The sequence below is a fragment of the Periplaneta americana genome, chromosome 5 (assembly GCF_040183065.1).
Source record: "Periplaneta americana isolate PAMFEO1 chromosome 5, P.americana_PAMFEO1_priV1, whole genome shotgun sequence".
Classification (NCBI taxonomy): Eukaryota; Metazoa; Arthropoda; class Insecta; order Blattodea; family Blattidae; genus Periplaneta; species Periplaneta americana.
Window position 1 is genome coordinate 1,442,993 of NC_091121.1, and position 9,324 is coordinate 1,452,316.

General features: G+C 32.9%; 1 long non-coding RNA gene across 1 annotated transcript; it reads right to left on the reverse strand.

Moving 5' to 3' along the window:
* Positions 1-697: 697 nt before the first annotated feature.
* LOC138699412 (uncharacterized) lies at positions 698-6,808 on the reverse strand. The gene is made up of 6 exons (XR_011332007.1): positions 6,182-6,808; positions 5,062-5,218; positions 4,705-4,955; positions 4,317-4,442; positions 3,883-4,090; positions 698-3,651 (listed from the first exon to the last, which is right to left on the reverse strand). It is a non-coding gene; the product is annotated as an uncharacterized lncRNA (long non-coding RNA).
* Positions 6,809-9,324: the final 2,516 nt, after the last annotated feature.

The window sequence follows — 9,324 nt, forward strand, 5'->3', positions numbered from 1 at the left end:
GATATCACCACATGTAGTAAAATCACGATCCTATGTACTGAATGACTTTACTCACCGTACTTTACCTTAATGTTGGAAGGTTATTCTAAATAGTTTCAATAATAATGAGAAATGTATTGCTATGTTCTATTCTTTTATTCCTTTACATTATTATTAGTATTAGCATTAATAGGTTACTAGACGTAAATATACAACAAAGTATAGTATATAATATTCAAGAATCAAATCTGTTCCAAGACCAATTAAATTATTGTCACTTCACTTCAAAGATTCCAGCGTACATATACTGTACTTCCTAAAGGTAGATAAATTAATAACCAATTGACTTTTGGTTGGAATTCGAATGAACTTCTGATTATCTTTTGAAATTAGTAAGGAATTGGATAATACAACTATGCTAAAACTGAAATAATAATAAATCAACTTACAAAAATAATTTTGGTCCTTAAAAGCCATAAGTAATTTCACTTCTAGATACCTTTTTAAAGATTTCATTTGTTTGTAAATTGCTTAATAATGCTACACTTACACTTATTATTTCTGCAACTCCACGTCTGTCATTGAAAAAATGTATGATACATAACTGTGAAGTCTCTTTTTGGCTCTTGTGTCCTAAATTTAAATAAGAAAAAGCAAATGATTCAAGAAATGTGAGCTGGTGAAAATTAAATACTCAATTAATAAAATAATTACTACCAAAAGAATATTTTATTAATTCTATACAAAAGATGGATTACACAGAACAGATGGCCAGAAATCATAGATTTATACACAACATACAGCATGAAACGATCATCAAAAAATGCTTTTTGTACACAATAACATCTTTCAAACGAAGTGAAATAGCCAATAAGTTCAATAAATATTATGCTAATAAGTAATAACTATAATTAATAATTATCTATAAGCTGTAAAAGGGAATAAAATAGTATATTGTTGAAATTAGGGGGTTATGGTTTATTACGTGTATTTATAATTTTAATTACTTTTACTACATTTAATTATATTTTAATTTCTATTAGATTAGTTGGTGGTGTGGTTGTTAGTTTTATCTGTGTACGTCAGACTATTAAGGAAAAACTGAAAGAAATATTAAATCTACTATCTACTTTATATAACAATATTTAATCAAGAACTGAATATTACTATTAATTTAATAACATAAGACCCAAAACATCTCCAAGTCCAGACAATACACATGCTGATTTTCTTAAACATGTTGGCAAACAAGCAAACTCACTACTTTTATCTTGTAATCTCATCTAAAATACAATATCTGTCTGGAGAAAATCTATCATAACATCAATTTTGAAAAGCAATTATTCAACTAATATCTTTTCGAGTTATCGACAGATACCACTTACTAGTATGATAGCCAAAATTATGGAAGAGATGATTTCATAGATTGAATTGGTTCCTGGAAACTAGTAACTAACTTTCATTTTATTGGGTTGACTTTAGAGAATTGCATTCAACAAATGGACAGATTTTAAATTTTAGTCAAGATATTAAAGATATTTTAAACAGAAAACAAAACAACTTAACAATTTTAATTTATTTTCAAGGATCATATGGCTCTGTAGATATAAATCACTTAAGAAATTGCAAACTTAGGGTGTCCATGATAAAGTGTTACACTGGGTCAGTGACTTGATTATTTGATTCATTGTCACAAATATGTAAATAGAGACAGATTCATCTGGGCTTCCCACATTGTTGTTTTCAGGAATACATTTTCCAATATTAATGTCGATGGTCTAACTAAAGAAATAGATCTTATGATAATCTCATCATTTGCAGATAATATGGTTGTCTAGAACAAAAAATCACAGTCCACAAATATTAATAAACTGAGCCAAAATCCCAACAGACTTTTTGACTCTACTTGGAGAACTCAAACTTGCTCAATTAAGGGAAACTTTACTAATAAAACACAATCCCAAGTTATTTCAAAATGAATAGTATATAAGTTAACTTTAACAGATGATGTTAAGAAATGTGATACTTCTCCAGACATTTTAAAAATCATTAGAAACGATAAATGATCTGGTCAGTGAGTGACTACATACAGTATTTTTTATAGATGGATCCTGTTTACCAAGCCATAGATGTAGTGGTGTTGTAGTACAATACCAGTATATTCCCTTTTACAGGGAATTATATTCAAACACTTGTTTGCCCCATTTTAACCGTGACAACGCTTTTTAGCTTTTTAAACATTCTGGTTATTGTATTGTGTTTGTGTTTAGTGAAAGATTTTAGATAAGGGCGCAAATAGCCATAGTAGCTGACGCGCCCTTTTTAAACGCCACTAACTAACTAACTAACTAACTAACTAACTAACTAACTAACTAACTTCAAACACTGACTAATTTTGATAGTGAAAATTTAGATACACTTTTAAGCTTACAAAATCTCCAGTATCGACTTCATAAATCTGAGAAGGCTGTCATACTATCAGATTCAAAATCAGATGTTCTTGCTGCAGTAATGGACGTAACAGCATGAAATCTCAATATTTTACAGTGTTTTAATATTTTAAGCAAAATGGTCGAATTACATCGACGACTGGTACTTCCGTGGATCCATGAACTTTATGGAGTGGGAGGTAATGAGGTAGCTGAAAGGTAGCAAAATTACTGTAAGGTTATCTATACCTGCATCTTACCACACTGTTAAAAGAATAACAAGATCAGAACATGACAATGTGGTAACAAAAATCGGAATGATTCTAAAGCAAATGAAAAAATTGCAATAGGCCATCCGGCGTCTGCTCCACGATGGAGGAAAATCCTCAGAAGAAACCAACTAATCAGACCAAATGGGGGATCCAAACTACCCTCGAGTGCAGCTCTGAATTTGCAGGCCAACGAGTCTACCGACTAAGCTATATTGGTGGCTCCACTAAAAATATGAAGTACATGGCACTCAGATTATTAAATTGACAAACCTAAACAATTATTCATCAGTTAAGCTATAAAATATAATACATAGCAAGCAAGTTAATTCAATTTAAAAGTATAAACAATTCAATCAGTTGAAATATACAGAAACTGATAATAAATATCATGCAAATTACTTCACATTACAAGCATAAACAATTCATCACTTGTGGTATACAGCCTACTATTTAATTTACAGCACATACAATTCATCAGTTAAGCTATAGACCTACAGTCTACTATTCAATTTACAGCATATATAATTCATCAATTAAGCGAAACAAAAATATAGTACAATACATAGTAAAAATAATACACCTAATTTAATAACTGAACTTCTATGAAAATCTACAGTGGCAGTACTCATATTATCACAGGCCATGATTGTCTCAAATATTTACAAAGAACTGATATTTCAGAATCTCCCCATGCCATTTCTGAAATCTCAATGAAGATATGGATCATTGTCTTGACTGTTTAACTTTACACAGCTTTCAATCATCTGGTTAAATATTGGAGTGCAAGATAACAAATGACATCAACTGCTGAACACTTGGTATCAATCAACCAACAACTTCATTACATTAAAGGGGAAAAAAAACTGAAAGAATTAATTGTATATAGACACAACACATAAGACAAGGCAGCTTCAGAACAGTAATTGGCAAGGCTCTGTTGTTTTAGGATTCTTATGTAGATTCAATTTCACCTGAAAGAAAAAAGTAGCATCTATAAGTAGTAGTAGTAGTAGTAGTAGTAGTAAAGATAATAATAATAATAATAATAATAATAATAATAATAATAATAATAATGACTGTAAAGTATGGAAATTAATATTGCAATGTAATATCAAAAGGTGATTTCACACCATCAACTCTTATCATTTAGTACAACTCTTATCATTTAGTACAACAAATCTATTATATTCAATTGCAATCACCAGTAGCTGTTCTTTCCTCCATTTTGTTGTTGGCTGATTTTTCACAAGTCTGCTATGATATGCAGCACTATCCATGACAATAACGCATTGCCCTAATGTTCTCAGGTCAACAACTGTGTTTGCACCCACTTCTCAACTACAGGGCTATTCATAGCACTATGGTAGTCCTGACTTTTCTTTCAATTGCATGAAAAAATTAAATCAGCACCTGCAATAAAAATTATACCTGGGCATATAATTACGTCACATGAATTCACAGCATTTAAATAAAGAAAATAAAACATAACATAACATAACATGACATGACATGAGATCCTCTTTGGTGAAAGGCTTTCCCACGTTTTTATTTAGTCACCAATTTTTATATTTTTGTACCCTGATTTAAAAAATTACTCTTGCCAAATTTATGTAAAATATAAATCAATATAACTTACCGAGTATAAATCCACCTTTCGTTCCGGCATCTAATCTTCCACCCTCATTTGTTGGTCTATGAATAACACCATTCATGTCACTGGAAACTTCACCTGGTTTATTTCATGAATAAGTGGGTGATCATACTTAAAAAAACAGAGAGAGAAAAGCAATTCACATTGACACTCTAAGAGACACAAAAATTTTAAAGACAGGAAAACCGTTCAAGAATTTTATAACTAACCTCTAGTTATAATATGAAACTATTAATTGCAAAACATGTTGTTCCCACCTGAATTCATTACTAGTAGCCTATATTAATTGCAATTTCATATTCCACATAAGTGTTAATCTATTTGTTAGTAAAAAATTCAATCACTCAATGTCTCACAATACATTGAAATTTACCATTCATAAAAATCCAAGTCTCATCCAAGAATACTACGGGTTTAGGGTTCTCACCCTCCACATTTCTTATATATTCTCTTAAAAACGAATAACATCACTTTCTCATACATGTGTATAAGGATCCCCTTTGCTCCATAGAAATTTCATCTCTTTCAAAATTTTTTTCACCGATGATAAGGATACTCTAAATAAATATGTTTCATAATCATCATTCATATGTTCCAGAACTTTTGCTGCTGTTAGTACTTCCCCTGTAACAGTAAATGAAAATTATGCCATATTTTTATACATAGGCCTATGACTAATATCAGAATTACATTGCATAAATCAACACAATAATTCCTGTAACTTCCCTACCTTTATGTAACTTGTCATAAATAAATCTCGCAATTGCATCTTTCGTAAAATCATCAGCATCAGTCACTGGATGTTTACGTAGTCTATGTTTTCCTGGTGTCACGAGTGGGGTCCCCTTGTGTGAATTGATCACTTTCGTGGCTGTAGTTAAGCCAAGCTGTAATAACAAACAATAACATAATACTTCTAAAAATTGTTATATCATAAAATTCATGCATAATACCAACATTTACAGCTATATGAATAGAAAATGATCAACATGTTAGGTTGGGTCTACGATAGGTTTAAGTAGGCTAATATTTAGGTAATTCTCCAGAAAAGCTACACCAAAAAAGGCATAATTTTATTTTGTTTAATTGATTTCTGTGATATTTACATAGTGATGAACACGTGGTTTTAGTGCACAGCCACAAATACTTTCAGCACAAAAATCCTTTGACACTTACCTGTATATTCTAATGCATTGTTGTAGTCCCTCCCTCAAACTTGTTACTAATTACCAATATAACATGCGAGAGGTCCAGGACGAAGAGAAATGGTTAGTTTCCCAGTAGTGCGTCCTCGTCCTCTCGAGTGTTATATCTTAACAAGTACTTTGGGTGGGGTAGCTTTTTTGAAGAAACACCATATTTAATATTACTTAGACCAGTCATGAATAAATTATTCAGCCAGAATCAACGTTCCTATGCTTTATAGAGTATGTTATATAGTTATTATATAAAACTGAATTATTTTTAAGCACCATAACAGGCCAACATTCATGTAATATTTGCTGCAATATCAAGTTAATAATTACAATATGACTTGTATTTTCTTCGGCCGATGTGGCATGTAAATTGTGATCTGAACGGTTAATTTAATACCAAAAGAGAAAACTGGAAATTTACTTTCGTGCTGTTTGATTACTTGTTCGTCTAATTTGTAAATGTATTTAAGCTATCACCTACTGCAGTATTACAGTATCTTAAATGTATTTAGTTTGGCAATATGAAAATCACTGACTTGATTAAACATTAGGCCTAACCTAAAAATTTGTTTTGTTTGACCACAATCATGAAATTATTAGTGCAAACTCCTAAAACTGAATACCACTTTGAAATGTATGCTTAAGAATACTTACTCCTAATAATTGTCCTATTCTGGTTGTAATTGCTGTCTCCGTTAGCATAATTCCTTCTTCATTATCTTCTTTCTTCAACTCATTATACACGTGAACTACAGATTTCTGAAGCGTACTCTGAATGCCACACATTTTCTTCCTTGGAGGAGTCACTGCAACACTATTTCATTTTTTTGACATAGTAATAAAAATCTAAACACGAAAGAAATTCATTAAAATTTGAAATAATATTTCTATCCATTACCCACGTGCATTATCACGCCCAAGTATATTATATTCATTCGCACTTATCTGACTATTCTTGAATTATAACCACAACGCAACACATAACATAACTATTATGTATTAATATTAATACTAATATTAATTAATTATTAATAAGTTCGAATTTCACTATCTTGCAGTAACCGGCTGAGAAATCTAGTACAATTTTAATTTCATGGAACTCCAGTACCGGCAAATATTGTCGATATTTGCCTCAGCTGCCAACATACCGGTTACAAAATCACTACCATTTATAGTATTTGTCAGTATCGAAATTCGAAACGAAGTTGGCAAAAGAAAATTCAACCTTCAAACTAGAAAATCACCATAATCCACTAGCATTTGTAGTAATGGGGGAAAAATGGTTAGGTTTCACCCTTAGGGTATCAAGTTACCTGGTCTTCCCTATACTTGATGATGCAGCCGCTGCCTTTGAGTTCATCGCCTGAATGGAATCTGATGATAATGCTGATTTTCTCCGACATCCTTCTATCGCAATCTCCTGTGTCGCTGCCCTCTTGCCTTCCGCAACTTTACCTTTTCTATTCATTCCGCTATTATTTACAATTTCTCTTACTTTCTCCTTTATCTCTAATCTTTTTCTTTCATCAATGTTCTCTTCATTTGACGGTGCATTTAAGTTTTCTAAACAAAATTCGACATCGAATAACTCTCCATTAATTTTCAATTTATCCTTGATTAATTTAGCGTAATGTCCATTTTGTCTAGCTGCTTTCATAAATGGCACTAAGACACTCCTTCTACACCTCATCTCGTATTCAAAATCTTCATCTATACTAATGCTCGAGTCTTTCAATGATTTCTTACTATACATGATCTTCTCTTTAATCATCCTGTTTGCCAGTTTGACCAAGATGGGCCTATTTTCCCCATGACTCATTCTATACACTTCTTTCACTTCTCCATTTCCTATGTCAATACCTAACCACTCCCAACACACGTTCACTATCACTTCATACGTATCCCAAGACTGTTCTTGCACTTGCTCTTCAACACCAAAGAAGATCAGATTGTTCCTTCTTTTCTCTTCTTCTAAATATTTTACCTCCTTTTTTAATAGACTATTTTCCTTTTGAAGATCTTCCAGTTTGCTGTTAATGCTAACGATGGTCGCCTTTAGACTTAAGGTATCCATACTCCACAGATCCTTCACCTCACTTGTTATTCACTATAAAACGGCTTCCGTCTACTACTGAACTTTGCTACGTTAGCGGGCTCGCGGTCAATCACGTCTTGCTCGGCTGATTGCTCATTGAGAACTGATGCCAGGTATCGATAAAATTCCAGCAGAATTAATACAAGAGGGTGGAGGCGCATTATGTAACAAAATTTATAAGCTTGTACTTGCTATTTGGGAAAAGGAAATTGTACCAGAACAATGGAAGGAGTCCATAATCGTACCTATCAGGGGGACAAGACTAGCTGTAATAACTTTCGAGGAATATCACTTTTGTTGACGTCGTACAAAATTTTGTCCAATATTCTTTTGAGAAGATTAACTCCATATGTAGATGAAATTATTGGGGATCATCAGTGTGGTTTTAGGCGTAATAGATCAACTATTGATAAGATATTTTGTATTCGACAGATAATGGAGAAAAATGGGAGTATAAGGGTACAGTGCATCAGTTGTTCATAGATTTCAAAAAGGCATATGACTCGGTTAAGAGAGAAGTTTTATATGATATTCTTATTGAATTCGGTATTCCCAAGAAACTAGTTCGATTAATTAAAATATGTCTCAGTGAAACGTACAGCAGAGTCCGTATAGGTCAGATTCTGTCAGATGCGTTTCCAATTCACTATGGGCTGAAGCAAGGATATGCACTATCACCTTTACTTTTTAACTTTGCTATAGAGTATGCCAATAGGAAAGTCCAGGATAACAGAGAGGGTTTGGAATTGAACGGATTACATCAGCTGCTTGTCTATGCGGATGACGTGAATATGTTAGGAGAAAATCCACAAACGATTAGGGAAAACACGGGAATTTTACTTGAAGCAAGTAAAGAGATAGGTTTGGACGTAAATCCCGAAAAGACAAAGTAAGTTATATGATTATGTCTCGTGACGAGAATATTGTACGAAATGGAAATATACAAATTGGAAATTTATCCTTTGAAGAGGTGGAAAAATTCAAATACCTGGGAGCAACAGTAACAAATATAAATGATACTCGGGAGGAAATTAAACACAGAATAAATGTGGGAAATGCCTGTTATTATTCGGTTGAAAAGCTTTTATCATCCAGTCTGTTGTGAAAGAATCTTAAAGTTAGGATTTATAAAACAGTTATATTACCGGTTGTTCTGTATGGTTGTGAAACTTGGACTCTCACTTTGAGAGAGGAACATAGGTTAAGGATGTTTGAGAATAAGGTGCTTAGGAAAATATCTAGGGCTAAGAGGGATGAAGTTACAGGAGAATGGAGAAAGTTACACAACACAGAACTGCACGCATTGCATTCTTCACCTGATATAATTAGGAACATTAAATCCAGACGTTTAAGATGGGCAGGGCATGTAGCACGTATGGGCGAATTCAGAAATGCATATAGAGTGTTAGTTGGGAGGCCAGAGGGAAAAAGACCTCTGGGGAGCCCGAGATGTAGATGGGAGGATAATATTAAAATGGATTTGAGGCAGGTGGGATGTGATGATAGAGGCTGGATTAATCTTGCTCAGGATAGGGACCAATGGCGGGCTTATGTGAGGGCGGAATTGAACCTCCGGGTTCCTTAAAAACCAGTAAGTAAGTAAGTATTGTAGGTCTACTGAGACATCTACCTTGCGACAGAGATAATTTTCATAGAAAGTGAACTTTAAATCTTTAATAGCTAGAATCCACCCATTCAGGAA